Source organism: Pan paniscus, chromosome 7 (genome assembly GCF_029289425.2).
Source record: "Pan paniscus chromosome 7, NHGRI_mPanPan1-v2.0_pri, whole genome shotgun sequence".
Lineage (NCBI taxonomy): Eukaryota > Metazoa > Chordata > Mammalia > Primates > Hominidae > Pan > Pan paniscus.
Genome location: NC_073256.2, coordinates 155,066,358 through 155,083,450, shown reverse-complemented (window position 1 = coordinate 155,083,450; position 17,093 = coordinate 155,066,358). Strand labels below are relative to the sequence as shown.

The 17,093-nt window shown below is 36.8% G+C and overlaps 1 pseudogene; it reads right to left on the bottom strand.

Moving 5' to 3' along the window:
• Nucleotides 1-14,026: 14,026 nt before the first annotated feature.
• Nucleotides 14,027-15,798, bottom strand: LOC100974262 (nucleolar and coiled-body phosphoprotein 1-like; annotated as a pseudogene).
• Nucleotides 15,799-17,093: the final 1,295 nt, after the last annotated feature.

Genomic DNA, 17,093 nt, shown 5'->3' with positions numbered 1-17,093 from the left:
CATGTGAAATGAAAACATGAAAAATACATTAAATACATCAATCAGATCAACTGGAGATAAAAAATATAATTTCTCAGTTGAAAAATACACTGGATGGGATTAACAGAAGATGAAACATTATGGAGATTGCAAAAATGAATATTAATGCATTTGGAGACCTACTAGAAGACAGGAAAACACACCCACAAAGAAATGAAAACAGACGGGATAAATAGCAAAGTAGTAGATTTAAACACCACTGTGGTAGCCAGCCTCTAAGATATTCCTCAATAATCTCTGTATTTCTGCTATTCATATCCTTCTGTAATTCTCTCCTCTTAATTGTGGGTAAGACTTATTTACTCACTACTAAGAGGTAGAATAAGGAAGAAGAGAGAGTGTGTAACTCAGACACTGACTTATAAAAGATGTCTCCTCTCCATCCTCTCTCTTTCTCGCTCATCACTCACTGTGGATAAAGCCAGCTCATGAACAACAGTAAGGAGAGACTCATTTACATAGGAACTAAGCATCTTTTCAAAAGACATACGCGTGATCTTGGAAGTAATGTGGGCAGCCTCGGTCAAATCTGCTATGACTGCAGCCCCAGCTGACAGCTTAAATGAAACATCATGGAGACTCTGAGCAGGAAGTGCCCAGCTATACTCCTCCCAGGTTTCTGAACCTCAGAAAAAGTGCGAGCTCATAAAAGTTTGTTGTTTTAAGCTGGTAAGTTTGGGATATTTTGTTATATAACAATAGTACATCAACTGTGCAAAATCAAATTAATTACAAATGTTCCAAAACCACAATATAAAGTGGAGACTGTCACACTGTATAAAAAAGAGAAATCAACTATATACGGTATATATTTTCATTATACTACAACAAACTCATTTAATATATGAAGACATGTAAATTTAAAGAAAATTATGTAAAAAGTTATACTACGCTAACATTAAACAAAAGAAATTTGGAGTAGCTATATGAATAACAGGCAGTGTATGTTTCAGATTCAGTAATAAAGGGAGGCATACAATAATGAAGGGACCATAAAAATCATAAATGATTTATGTATCTAATAAACAGATTTAAAATATGTTAAGCAATAAGTCATAGACTTGCAAGGTAAACTAAAATAATGCATAAGAATAGCTGATTATTTTAATGCCTCTCAATAATTGAAGTTACAACTAGACAAAAAAAGCAGTCATGCTATACTAAAAACATGAACAGCAATGCCAACCAATGTAATCCTAATCAATATTTAAATTGACAGAAGGATGCACTTTCTTTTCAAGTGCGCAGGAAACATTTGCCAGAATAGACTATATCCAGAGCCACAGGCGAATGTCGACAAATTTTAGATAATCCAGATCGTACAAACTACACTATTTGACAATAATAAAATTCACAAAACTTTAGCCTAACATATCAGAATAAAAGTCATATATTCCCAAGATCAGAACTGAAAGAGGTAACATCTCTACAGATCCTACACCTCTGATAATTATAAAATATTATGAACATTATACTAATAAACTTTAAAATGTATAATAAATGAACAAATTTCTTGAAAGACAGAAACCATCAAAGCTAAATCAAGATAAAAAATAGATAATCTGAATAACCCTACATCTAATAAATGTATTTAATTTTCAATTACATTTTCTCATAGAGAAAATTCCAAACTAAGATGATTTCTTTGGTAAATTCTATCATTTAGTGAAGAAATTATAACAATTCTATACAAATATTTTCTTAAAATGGAAGATGAATTGCCAGACAAATATATTAGAAGATCTGATATCCCTCATGAAATAGATGCAAAGAATTTTATTAAGCCCCTTTTCCCATTTAGAAAAAAAAAGCACAGCTTGCTGCCAGCACTCCTTTAATTTTACATAAACACGCTCTTTGAGGCTGAAGAAAATCTGACAGATTTTCAATCAGAAAATAAAAAATAAAAAATGTTCGTGGAGTTATTTCTAAACAGAACTAACATCAGAATCATCTATTTCGGAAAAATCAGAGTTATCAAATGAATCTTCAGCCAACCACTGTTGGAGAATGCTGTTAACATCATATGTAGGAATGCTACATTTTCTAGGATTTGACATTTTGAGCGATCAAGAATTACCATGTTTTGTAAATGGAAATACTACTACTAAAAACTGAATGCTATAAATAGAATGATGTCTTTTGTTTCCCAATCACTGTACTAGAACAAGGTGAAAATGATAATAAACGCGAGCTATTTTGTGGCAAAGTTATCTCGGGGTAAATGCTGCAGCTGCAAGCACTGCCAGCGAGTATTGTTGGGGCAAATGGGAAAAGGGTTAAGATGCTAACAAATGGAATTCAACAATATATACAAAGTATAAAAAGTCATAACATGTGGAATTTATCTCTAGACTGTGATATTCTTTAACATTCAAAAATCAATCAAGACAATTCACAATATTAAAATACTTAAGAATAAAAAATGTAGGATCATTTGAATAGGCACAGAAAGGATATGGTGAATTTCACTATCCATTACTGACAAAACAGCATAACAAGCTATGACTAGAATTGAACTTCCTCAACATGATGAACAGTAACAATGAAAAAAACTATTTAAAAGTGACATATACAATGTCGTCTCCACTGAGGTCAAGAATAAGACAAAGATATCTGTCCTAGGCATGTCTTTTTAGCATTTTATTGGAAGCACTAGTTAGTGCAATTAGGAAAGAAAAAATAAATAATAGGCATACAGATTAAAGAGGAAAAATTAAAGTTATGGGTTTTTTTTACATATTATACTATACTTTATGCAAAAATCCTTTCGAATATCAAGAAACAAACACACTACCTCACTAAAAAAGCTTACTTTGTTAAGACTTCATAATATGTAATCAATATTTAATAAATGTTTGATGAGTTTTTTTTTTAATTAGTAGGCATTTTCTCTTATTGCAGTTTTAGGTTTACAGAAAAATTGAACGGAATGTATAGAGTTTCCATAATACTCCTTATTTACTGACCCCCAATATTCCTGACTATCAATATCTTGTGTTAATTGATGCAATGCATTTTTTACAAAAAATGATATTGATACGTTATCAAGTTCATAGTTTACATTAGGGTTCACTGTTTGTATTGCACAGATGTATGGTGTTTACCAAATGTATAACGACATATCCAACATTATGGTATCTTACAGAATAGTTTTATTATCACTCATCCCTTCCCCACTGCCAGCTCCCGGCAATCGCTGATCTTTTCCTGTCACTATAGTCTTGCCTTTTCCAGAACATCATATAATTAGAATCACAGAGTGTGTTGTGTTTTCAGACTGGCTTCTTTCACTTGGCAGTATGCACTTAAGGTTGCTCCATGTCTTTTGATGGTTTGGTAACTCATTTCTTTTCCGTGCTAAACAATATCCCATTGTCTGGGTGCACTGCAGTATATTTATCCATTCATCTACTGAAGGATATATGGGCTGCTTCCAAGTTTTGGCTATTATGAATAAAGCTGTCACAAACATCCAAGTGCAGGTCTTTGTGTGGACATGTTTTCAGTTCATCTGGGTAAATAACAAGGAATAAGATTGCTGGATGATATGTTGAATATGTTTAATTTTGTAAGAAACCCTCAAGCCATCTTCCAAGCATCTGCTTGATTATGCATTTCTATCAGCAAGGAATGAAAGTCCTTGTTGATCCACTAATCACCAGCATCTCCTGTCAATGTTTTGGATTTTGGCCATTCTAACAGGTACCATTCTGATAATGGTACCTCAGTGTTGTTTTAATTTGTATGTCCTGATGACATAATGTTGAGCATTTCTTCATGTTTGTTATCATCTGTACAGCTTTGTTGAGGTGTCTCTTCAGATGTTTTGCCTACCACAATCAACATTTTTAAAAAATCATTTGTATTTCTATATACTAGCAATTAACAACTGGAAATATTTAAACTTAAAAACACTAACATTTACAATAGCATGAAAATAGTAAACAGTGATAAACCTGATGAGAGATTGGCAAGACATGTGTGCTGAAAACTACAAAATGTCATGAAGATACATTAAAAAAAAGGCTTAAATATATTAAGAGAGATACCTTGCTCATAGACTAGAAGTTCATCTTCACTGTTGTTATGATCTCAGTTCTTTCCAAATAGATCTATAGTTGATATAATTTATAAAATTAACATGTATATAAAAAGTGTGTATAATGGGCACAAAACTTTAAAAATAAGAACATAGGTGAAGGGCTTACACTATCTGATTTTAAGACATCATAAAATTAAAATAAAGACGATTTTGTGATATTGGAATTTTAAAAAGATAAATGAACACGTAAGACGAAATAGATAATCCAGAAATAGATCCATACAGGTATGGTCAATTGATTTTCCTCAAAAGTGCAAGGGCAATTCAATAAGAAAAGGTAATCTTTTCAAAATATAGTGCTAGAATAATTAAATATTCATATAAAAAACTGCTCATCTGTGCTTCACATCATATGCAAAAATTAACAAATACTGATTCATAGTGGTGAATGTAAAATCTGAAAATATAAAAGTTCTTGAAGAAAACATAGGAGAAAATGTGTGTGACTTTGATTTATGCAAATATTTCTTTGGTGTAACAGCAAAAGCACAATTTATACAAGAAAAAAATGACAATTTGGACTTTATCAAAATTAAGAACTTCTGATCTTCTAAAGATATTGAAAAGCAAGCCACAGATTAGGGTAACATTTTTGTAGGAAATATATCTGATAAGGAACATGTATAAAGAATATATAATAAATTCATCTCAAAACTCAGTAATTAGAGAACATCTCGATAAAAATGGGAAAAGTTTGAACTGATATGTGACAAAAGATGTACATATGTCAAATAAGCACATGGAAAGAGAATCCGCATTATCAGTCACTAGCAAAATGCAAACAAGTCGCATTGATTTACCACTACACAGCAATTAGTAGGTATAAAATTGAAAACAAAATAACATAAAACAAAACAAAACTAAAACTAAACATGCGTATTGGCAAGGATATGGAATGACTGCATAGCCACCTTAAAGAACAGTTTGACAGTTATTTAAAAACTTAATCGTATAACTAATATAGGATCCATCCATTTCACTTCTAAGAATTTACCCAGTGGAAATTAATGTGTATATTATAAAGATATTTTACATACATATTCAAAGAAGTTATATTTGGTACAGCAATAACTAAAATGACCCAAATATCCAACAATAGAATAAATAAGCAAACTGTAATGTATCTATATCATGAAATATTACTCAGAAATTAAAATAAATGAACTATTCATACTTGCTTCAACATGGTTGTATCTTAAAATGTCAAGTGAAATAAACCAGACAAATCATATTATTCCATTTATTAAAAATTCTGGAAAATTTAAAAATTGTCTATACTGACAGAAAGCAAATCAAACTTTGGATATGGGTCTCTAGTTGTGGGAGAGATTTCAGTGGAGCACAAGAAGCATTTTTGGGGTGATAGTTATATTTATAATCTTGGTGGTGATAATGGCTTCACAGGAAATCATCGCATATCAAAGCCTACCAAATTCCACACTTTAAATATGTTTATTGTGTTGTGTGCCAATGATAGCTCAATTAAAAAATAATTCATAGTAACATGAAATATTGCTCTTGGGCTTTCATAATACATGAACAGATAAATCACATCTAAGGAAATCATGTGATCACTAATAGAATGTTTTGCATCTCATTCTATTTTCTGTAAGCAAATTCCCTTTACTATGGAATAGTGTACTGCTTGCCTCTTAATGTCTTAGTGTAATCACTTGGAGTGCCATGAAGATGAAACTTGTATGACTGAATTTATTTACTATTTGTTTTTATTGACTTGACAACATTTTATAAAACATTCACAAAATGCCAGAAACTGTTGAAAACTGAAAGGTTGGCCTGCCACTTGGCTTTTCACCTTTCTGAATCAATCATATTCTTTTAACATGGAAGATATTACTTGAAGGCATTTTATTCAGCCAATACATGGATTGTTCTCAAAATAAAATGTCTGTAGTCCATATTCTCAAGGGTTTGGGTAAAAATTATCTCTAAATTCTAAACCCAACAAAGCAGATTTTTATAGACTTGTGTAGATTCCCTTTCTCCCCAAATCTCTACCAGGGTGACCATGTATAATAAATAATCCTTGAAGGCAAAATACACTTTTCTCTAATCATTCTTTGGCAACAAATGTGTTTTCTATCTAAAATAGACCCTATCTTGTTTTTTTCTGTAATCTTTATTTGAGATGTTTTAAACTTGGACTTTGCCTCCAATAAACAGACGGTTCCATTTGGAGTTGCAGAAAGGTGTTTGATTTTTCTTCTTCTTAACCTTCTCTCTTTAACATGGTGGTCAAGTTGGGGGATGTAGCACTTCCTTTGAGTTTTTTCAATATAGCAAGAAAGAATGAATCATATATGTTTCCATAGCAGGTTATTTGTGATAATTATAGGGAGTACGTGTTTCCATAACTACAAAGTGTTGGCTACAAACAGCAAAGCTCTCCAGTCCTACTCTTCAGAGATTAGAACGTTCTCAATAGGGCTGAACACTTTAGGCTTGCAGTGTCCGGGGGAAGTTGAAGCACTACTTTTGAGTCACACTCATAGTAACTCTTTGCAATATGGAATGAGTGTTGACTGTCATAATAGATAGAGATGGTACATATTGTTATATTGTTAAAAATTATTATTAGTAGTAGAGAAGTTAGTAATTTTCATCTTTTGTAGAAGTAATCATAGTGGAATTAGTTGTAAAACTCATGTGAATTCAGCCACCAGATAAAGATTTTATATAGTTGACATAACCCAGATTTTTCCATCAAAAAGTTGGTTTGGGAATTTGTACTAACTGCTGACTAGTTTTGTTACTTTGGAAAATTCACTTAATCACTGGAATGAATTTTTACACTACAAACCACAAAAACAACCAAGTTTTGTGAATCCTGCAAGAAAGGATAATGTGAAAGTATTTCGTAAACAACCAATAATAAGCAAAACAACTGTTGTTAATGCTAATTATAGGATTACAGGCTGATTGAGAACTTAGTTCTGAATGTAATGTGCTGTGCTTTAGATATTGGTCCTCTCCAAACTTCATGGTGTAATCTGCTCCCAATGTTAAATGTGGGGCCCAATGGGAGGCATTTGGGTCAGTGGGTGGATCCCCCATGAATAGATTAATGACCCTTAATGCCCCTCTCCTCCACACCATGGGATGAACAAGCTCTCACTCTATTAATTCCAGAGAGATAGCAGGTTATTAAAAAGATCCTGGCACCTTGTCTCTCTCTCTCTCTCTTTCCCTTTCTTCTCCTCTCCTGCTATATGATCTACACACACCTGGTCCCCTTTGTCTTCTGCCAGGAGTGGAAGCAGCCTGAGGCCCTCACCAGAAACAGATGCCCAATCTTTCACTATTCAGACATCCAGAATGGTGAGCCAAATAATGCTTTTTAAATAGTAATAATTACACAGCATTTCTTTACAGCAAAAAAAAAAAAAAAAAAATGAATTAAGACAACGCATATAATCTTTTTAGCATTTAAGAGTTATCACTTAGATGAGTAAATTTATAGTGAGAAAATCATTCCATTTCTGGGCATTTTAAATCAATAGGAAACTCCTTATTCAGTTGCCATATTCTGTCTTCAGTTATCTTCTATTTTTGTGTAAGTCTCATTTAAAAATTATCATTCTCTATATTGTACAATAGCATTACATTATTAGAAGGTAGTTGCCAAGCGTCCACTCAGACCCTAGTCTTTGAGTCTTCATACTAAACATTCCCACTTCTTTCGACTGCCCCTCATAGGAGCTGGGCCCCTTCATAAAGATGATGACTTGATCATAATGTACAGTTCATTTATAAACAATATTGATGGAAAAGGGGGATAGGAAGGTGGGCTGTTTTCTGACACCAATGACCAATTCTCCAAATGCCTACTGGGTGTCCAGCAATTTAATTCAATTCTGCTACCTGGAGTATGCATCAGGCTCCACAGCTTTAAGGGCTCAGTTCCACAGGACTGCCCCCACTTTAGATGCCAAACGCAAATCCTGAAGCTACCCGTATTTCTCACGGACCAGCTATAAATTGGGAATTCCCACAACCCCCTCCTCAGTTTGGCTGATTTGTTAGCACAGCTCACATAATTCAGGATGGCACTCTGCTTACAGTTACCAGGTTAGTATAAGACACAAATGCACTGCCAGTTGAGGAGGTACATTGGGCAAGGCTTGGTGAGAGCCTGAGCTCAGGAGATTTGCTCCTGTGGAGCTGGGGGCACCACCCTCCCAGAACATGGATGTATTTGCCAATTCTGAGGCTCTCCAAATATAATTTTTAAAGAATGTTTTAGATCTCAATCTCTAGCCCCCCACTCATCTTCCAAGAGGTTAGTGGGTGGGGCTGAATGTTCCAACCCGGAATCACTTCGTCTCTCTGTTGACCAGCCTCACCCTAAGACCATAAAGCCCCATTCTATGTCACCTCATTAGCATAAGCTCATGTGTAATAAAAAGGGATCCAGTACAAATAACAAGAGACATACTTATCACTCAGAAATCCCCAAAGTTTTAGGACCTCTGTGCCTGGAGTCAAGGAGGTGACAAAAACCAAATATAGTTTTGCATTATACAACACAAGGGGAAAACTATGTGAGTCAACTTTCTAATCCTCTGCTGATCTGACTTGTTTTGGCAGGAAGTTTTACACTTTGGACTATTTGGAATAAGATATGTGTGTGGGAGCCCTCAGCAATATTCATGCATAACCATTATGTTTCATCTGAACTGTGGAAACTGAGATGCCATGAGATAAAAGTTGTATCCCTTAGTAAAAATATAGTAAGTGGTTATTTAGTGTGATTAACATAGCACTCATCTGTCTCCACAACATTTGACTAAGGCGAATTGTTTACATGCACTGGGGAATTAGAGAGCTCTATTCAAGATTTTCTTTGGAAAAAAAAAAAAAAAGAAGCAGAAGGTTCTCACACTCATACAAACTTGAGCCAAGAGCATATCTGAAGGCAGAGTCAAGCTCCACCTTTGAAATTAATTTTGGCTACTCTAAAGCATTGATAAATCAATAGATGCAATTTTTTTAAGCATCAATTTTCTGCCACTGGCTTTACAAAATCATTTCTAATATTCTCAGATATTATTTAGTCTTTTTTTCCTTACAAATGGAGAAACTATGAGCCAAACACTTGTCATGAATTGCCTTAGGATGCACAATGGTAGGTGCTAGGACCATAGTTCAGATTGTTGGGCTCTCAACTCTTAGTATTTCCACTGTGCACACCCCCAAGCTCTCACTGCCATGATTGCAGGGCTTGGTGGAAAATGCATGTTCTCGGATTCACAGCCAAGTGTGTGTTTTGAGTTTCAGCTTCTATTTGTCACTTGAGTTTGAATCTAATGAGCACTAGCTTGCTATCACACAAAGGAAGTCCGTGACTTCCCACTGGCCATGGGAATTGTCAACATATGGTTGAGTTGTCACCATTTTAGACAAGTAGCTTCCTTTCCTAAAACTAGGGGAAATGTACAATATATATATAGCTACCAAAATGAGGACCTTATGTTGCAATCCAGAAAAGTCAAATATCTTCTTTAAGCTGTTTTCTACAAGCCCTTACTCTATTTTCCTCATTGATAAGAAAAGGAGTAGTAGTACAGCCATGACTATGTTGTCTGTGGGACCCCGTCACAGCTGTGTGAGCACTTCTTTGAACCTGTCATAAGGTTAAACAACTGAATTGTTGCAAGTCTTTTGTTTTGTGCAACCTTTTCTGATACAGCACAAATTCCTTTGAAATATTTAAGTTGGGAAATAAATGAAAGGTGCACTTTATCAGGATGTAAATTTTTTAATATAAAGCATTTTTTAATCTAGAGATCTCACCATCATATCAAGAAAAATATTCTGGGGCCGGGGGCAGTGACTCACGCCTGTAATCCCACCACTTTGGTTGGCCGAGGCGGGTGGATCACCTGAGGTCGGGAGTCCGAGACCAGCCTGACCAACATGGAGAAACCCCATCTCTACTAAAAATACAAAATTAGCCAGGCATGGTGGCTTGTGCCTGTAATCCCAGCTACTCAGGAGGCTGAGGTAAGAGAATCACTTGAACCTGGGAGGCAGAGGTTGTGGTGAGCTGAGACTGCGCCATTGCACTCCAGCCTGGACAACAAGAGTGAAACTCTGTCTCAAAAAAGAAAAAAAGGAAAAAAAAAAAAAGAAAAACATCCAGTTTATAATCCCATATAGCAGCCTAGATTTTAATGGTCAATTCTATTAAAGGGATGATCCAAGCTAACCTAGGTAAAACAGTAAAAAGGGAGCATCAGGGAAACTTATGGCTGTCTGTTTTGGATGAGACCAATAATGAGTAAAAATATCAACTACTGTTAAGAGAAAATCTCAGCACTTAAAAGGAGCTTTGAAGTCATTCAATCACACCCACTTACATTAGATATAAGGTAACAGGCTCAGAAGTGTCAGGTGACTTGCTGATGATCACACTTATTACATTTAGTATTAGAGGCCGGGTGCGGTGGACATCTGTAATCCCGGCACTTTGGAAGGCCAAGGCAGGCGAATTGCTGGAGTCTAGGCATTTGAGACCAGCCTGGGCAACACGGTGAAACCCTGCCTCTACAAAAAAGTACAAAAAGTAGCCAGCTGTGATGGTGTGTGCCTGTAGTCCCAACTATTCAGGAGGACGAATTTTGAGGATGGATTGAGCCTAGGAGGTTGAAGCTTCAGACTTCAGTGAGCTATGATTACGCCACTGCACTCCAGCCTGGGTGACAGAGCAAGACCCTGTCCTAAAATAATAAAAAAGGTAAGTAGTAAAGATAGGCCTGAATTCATTGATTCTAGCTCCCTGTCCTGTAGTTTAACCACAGTGAATCTGGAAGCAGAACTCCCTCACACATACGATGTTGTTTCTATTTAAATGAAGGAGTTGAGTCTATTCATTATAAAGTATACTCAGAAATTAATTAAAAATAAATCATATATCTAAATATAATATCCAAAATTATTAATATAAATCTCCTGGAAGAAAAATTGTTGAAAATACTTGTAACCTTGTATTAGTAAAAGATTTCTTAGATATGACTGTAACTGCATGGTTCACAAAAGAAAAAAGTTGATTACTTTTTCTTTATTTTTTTATGGTTAATTTAAAACAAAAACAAACAAATAGAAATGAGAGCATTTTTATGTATCCAAGCAGCAAAGATAAATTTGGTAAATAGTGTTGGCAAGAGGACAAGCAAAGAGGCTCTTTCATAAAATATTGCTGGAACTATACATTAGTGCAACAATTTTGGAGGGCAATAGTGATCAAAATGTTAAATGCACATATCCTTTGAACCAGGAATCACTTTTAGAAATATTTCCTACAAAAAATACACACCGACAGTCTCTCATATAAAACTATCCACTGTAACACTATTTGTAACAGCAAAACACTCAAACAGCCTACACATCTGCCCATAAAGTATTAGTTTAAATAACTTATGCTATTTCCACACAGTGGAGTACCACGCAGTGGAGCCGTTTAAAATGAGCTGCTGTATTCTGCTGTAAAATGACCTGTAAAAGTGGCAAAACACTGCACATATAACCCATTTGTGCAAGCAAAAAGGAAGGGAGGACACATATAATAGTGCATACCTAGGAACTGTCTGGAAGGAGAAACAGGTTTCAGGAAATGGCACTGAGACGAAATTTCATTTTATACTATTATTTTTAACAAGCGCATTTGAAAATGGAAGCATGAATGGGGGAAATATCAAATAATTTCTTTTCAAATACTCTTAGATAGGTGGTTTTCAACGCCAGCTGTTCATTAGGATCATCTGGGAACTTTAAAAAATCTTAGCACCCAGCCCCCACCAGAGAGCACCAACAAATCTCAGAAGGGGCCCCTGCTTATCAGTGTTTTCAAGTTCCCCAGATGATCGTAATTCCCAGCTGGTGTTTTACAGATCACTAATTACACCAGGAGCCCCTTTTTCTGCAAAGGGCCACATCCGAAATATTTTAGGCTTCGTGGGCCATTGATAAAGTCTCTGCCACATATTATGTCTCCTTTTTAAAGACCTTTACAAATGTAGAAACCATTCTTAGCTCCCAGGTAATATAAAAACAGGCCATGAGCTGGGTTTGACCCATAGGTCATTTGGCCAACCCCCAATTTAGACTATGCCCAGGCTGGAAGATAGCCTGGAAAAGGCACGATGAGACGAGCTGTATCCAAAAGCCTGTAAGCTGCTTCCAAGAAGCTTCTGCAGGGAACTCACAGGTCTGGACCCCCGGCCCTCTACCTGCCACCCAGGTCGTTCTGGTTTGGGTAGGAGGTAGAATGGGTTTAGACTCACAACAATAAAACTCCTAAGATCCATTATAAACCAGCCAGTTTATTATTTTGTAGTAAGATGTAGAACTTCTACCATGCAGACTGAAATACCTATGTCAGCACGAACAGTACATTTTCTTCCTAGAGGGAGTCACATGGAAAACCAGGTTATCATCAGGTTATTTAGTGGGCGCAGAAACCATACAAGAGGAGACTAATCTTAAGACCCGTAACTCACCCATAAAAGCTTGGGGCACACTTTCCCACCACTGGAACCCCTCAGCCTCCAGAAAGCTTGTTGACTCCTCCCTCCCAGTCTTGCTCTGGCTAAGCACTGCTGCTTGTCAGTCACCTCCTACAGCCATATGGTCAGTCCAGCTTGGCCTAAGAGCTGTATCTCTGCTCACTGGTTTGTGTTGTTACTGCCACTGTTACTAACGGTTCAGGTTCTGAAGGGGGCACGTCAATTGCACCCATGTACCAAGTGCAAGACACAATAATCCTGTTAGTTTATTCTCCCAAAACCACTCCACTCAAGTTTATCAGGTAATATGCTCTGTAAGGTTCTTTCTAAACCTGTTAGAACATATATGGATTACCTATAAATTCACCTAATGTAACCTACTTCCTACTGAGAATTGAGGTTTTAAAGGTTTTTTTTTCTTCTACTTTCTTGATCGCAACCATGTAGGAATTAATGAAACCAATTCTGTATCACCTCTGGAGACAAGACAGAAATACCAAGTGATGTGTATTTTTCAAGTTAATGTGATTTTGTTCTCTATAATGTAAAAATGAGAGAATGCAGTCAACTCCGCACTCAATATTAGCAATAGTCAAGTCGACAAAAAATGTCTTTCAGCAGTAGAAAAGTTTGCTTTCAAATTAAAAAGCAAAGCACATATTGCAAACATCATGTAATAATGATTAAATTATAGAAAAATATATTCAGACTGACCCAAGGCATTCACACCACATCAGAATTTTGCCTGTAATAAAACAGTGAATTTTATTCCAAAAAGTGGGTTAGGTCCACGTTGGCCTCAATCTTCAGCCCCAGATCCAACGAATTAGGATGAAGTACATAGTGCATGTTTAATAGGCATTGCATATAGATTAACCATTCTTTAATATCCCTCACTAAGGTTTTGAGGGAGAGAGGGATGCAGTGTGGACATGTGCACTCACAAAGGCAGAATTTTTCTTCTAACTGTAACAAGTCATACATATGACCCTTTACTATATTTTGGCCCATAGCTAAGATTTTTATCCATGGGACTCTACCTTTGAAAATCACAACAAAAATCAATAGGGAATGACTTAATATAAAATATACAAATTTCTCAGTAGGAGGACTTTCACAGAAAAGAAAGAAGGGGACAACAATAGAAATCACTTTTCTTCAAAAATAACATTCCCCTTATTTTGTCCCTGCTACTTAACACTCAAAAACAAATCTGTACAAAACTGGGAATATAGAAAAGGACAAGAGGGGATATTCCACTGTAAAGTCTTAGGACCTACTCTGAACTTTCGTCTTCATCAAGACCCCCAACCTATAGAGCTGAGGGCTCTCTGAGCCACTGGAGAAAGTGAGGGGTGTTTGATCATCACTCCTGCTTCACCAAAGCTGGCCCCAGGTCACTCTCTGCCAAACTTAACCAAATTGACCTGGACAGAGGTTGAGCCTCCCTGCTTTCTTCTTGGTTTTCTCATGCCAGAAGGATTTGCCTTGGTGAACTTCAAAACCTGATTGGCTCGCTCTCTCAGTCTCCAGCTGCACCTCCCTTGGCATCAAGTTTTCTGCCACTCCTGAATCCACCTCCCTCTCCTCCTCCCTGGCCCTTTGGGGTGGGGATGATGACTTTTTTTCTCCTTTCTTCCTTTATGGAAATCTGTTACGGGTCTGAAGCTTTATGCTCTTGGCTTGAGGAGTCTCTGCCTCCTTGGAAGCCTCATTCTGCTTCTGCTTCTTTTCTAAACCTGGTGTGGAAACTGCCACCGCTGCCTTTTTCTTGTCTTCTCACTCTCTTCCTCCTCCTTACTGTTCTTAGCTGCTTTTCCATTCTGGGCAGTCAGTGCATAGTTGCCATTGGCCTTGGGTGTGGACTTGGAGAGCCCTTGCCCTTGGGCTTCTCTTCCTCATCCTCACTGGAATCATCAGAGGAAGAACTGCTGCTGCCCTCAGCCTTTACCTTCTTTCTGAGGCTGGCTTGGAAGGAGCTCCATTATCCTCAGAGCTGTCGGGGTCAGAAGTGTCTGCAGAGATCTCTGCTGCTTTCTTTTTGCTGGAGGTGGTTTGGTTGTTGCTTTAGAGATGACTCCCATAGACAGGGTCTCTCCTCTTCCCCAGAACTTGAGTTAGATTCATCAGTGCTGTCTTCACTGCTTTCCACAGGCTGTTTCTTCTCCGCAGTTTTCTTGGGAGTCTGGGTTCCCACAGACTTCTTTGGTTGAGGAGCAGGAGGTCGGGGGACTGAACTGTAGGGATCTGTTTTTTTGTTTGTTTTGTTTTTTGTTTGTTTGCTTGTTTTTTTTAGAATGGTTCTGCTCCCCTTCTTCCTCGTTGGAGAATTCCTCACTCCTGAAACTCTACTAGGTAGGATTGGCAGCTGCTTTCACTGGGACCTTGGCCATGACTTGCTTTTCGGGTATAGTCTTCTTGGGGATGGCTGCTGCCCTCCCCTTCTCTGAGTCACCACTGCTGCTGCTGCTGCTGCTGGCTGCTTTGCTATTGGCTACTTTAGGTGCTGCTGGAGCTGGAGTACCCTGTATAGCTTTAGCCCAAGTTTAGCTGCCACAGGTGTAGTCTTTGCCTTCTGGTTCTGTGGTGTGCCTCGTCCTCAGAGCTTGAGTCAGAATCAGAATCAGACTTCTTGGCCTTCTTAGGAGGAGCTTTGGCTGCCTTGGCTTGGGGCTTGACTCCATCTGGACAGGCTTTTTCCTTGTGTCTCCTCCTCCTCACTGTCACTAGATTATTCACAGCTGCTGCTCTGATGCTTTCACCATAGCCTTTCTAGGATGTTGAGGCAGACTGGCTCCCATGGCAGGTACAGCAGGCTTCTTAGCTGGGGGCCCTTGAGCGTCCCTGTCCTCTCGCTGCTGTCCTCACTGCTGTCACAGGATGAGGCCTTCTTCTTAGCTTTCTTAGCACTGGTCCATTTGCCTGTAACTTTCCCTTTGGGGCTTTGACGGACTTGAGCCAGAAGCTGTAGATGTCCAAGAGGGAAAAGGCATTGTCATCCTGCTGTGTAGTTCCTATCACTTTGGCGAACTTCTTGGACATCTCCAAGAGTTGGTTGTCACACAGGAAACCAAACACAAGGGGACACAGGTGGCTGGGAACCACACAGCGCAAGCCAGCATCCACCATCCTCCGAGCAATATGTGTCACTACTACCTTTTCAAAGTTAACAATTTCTGCTCTTGAAACTATCATTAAAATGAAAAGAAAAGCCACAGACAGGTAGAAAATACTTGCAAAGGGTATATCTGATGATAGATGGGATCCAGGACTTAAAAAGAACACTGAAGTTCAATAATAAGAAAATAATCTAATAAAAACATATGCAAAAATGTACATAGACGGTGAAAAATCTAGAAGACAAATAAGCACATTAAAATATGCTTAACATCATTAGTCATTAGGAAAATGTAAATTAAATCTGTAGTCAAATACCATTGCACACTGATTAGAATGTGTAAAATTAAAACAACTGAACATATCAAGTATTGACAAGTACATCGCACCTTAGGAACTTTCATTCAGAGCAGGTGGAAATTTAAAATATTGCAAACATTCTGGAAAAAAATATGTTAGGCAACAGATGAATGGATAAACAAATCATGTTATGCCCAAACAATAAGATATTACTTATCAATCTAAGGTCAAATCTCAAAGTAATTGTTCTGAATAAAAGTAACCAGACAACAAAGGGTAGCTACTTGCATGATTCCATTTAAAAAATGGCTATACAATGCTAACAAATCTATAGTGATGGAAAGATCACCGGTTGCCTGGAGTTGGGGTTGGCAATGAAGGACAGATAGAGGGAGGCAAGGAAGTTTCTGGTGTGATGGATATGTTCACTGTCTTGTGGTGACTGGTTTCTGACTGTATACATATGTCAAAACTTATATTGTATACTTTAAATGTTTGCAATTTATTGTCAAAATACCTATAAAAGCTGTTAAAATAATTTATATGTTTCACAAATAACTAATTTGTGAATTCATAACCGTTTATAAGTTTTTAAATAATTAAGTAGGAAAAAATGCTGCATATTAGAACATGTGAGATGCAGCTTACTTGAAGAGTTGAGGCAAATTTGTGGCTCTAAATGCTTATAATGAAAATGAGAAAATACTTAAATATTAATTAAGAAAGGAATAATTGAAAATGAAGCACACAATAGGAAAAATAATGAAGCAAATAACCTAAATTAATGACATGTAAACCCAAGATGTGAAAGAGAAAACAACAAAGTCAAAATATACGTTTTCAAAATGATTAAAAGAATAGAAAAATCTCTGTTAAGGTGCATCAAGGAAAAATGAATAGACCACAATAAACATAATGAGAAATATAAAATCTAGTATTGATGCAGATAAACAGAAATTTAGAAAGATACAGAAATATAATAAACAACTTTCTGCCAACAAATTTGA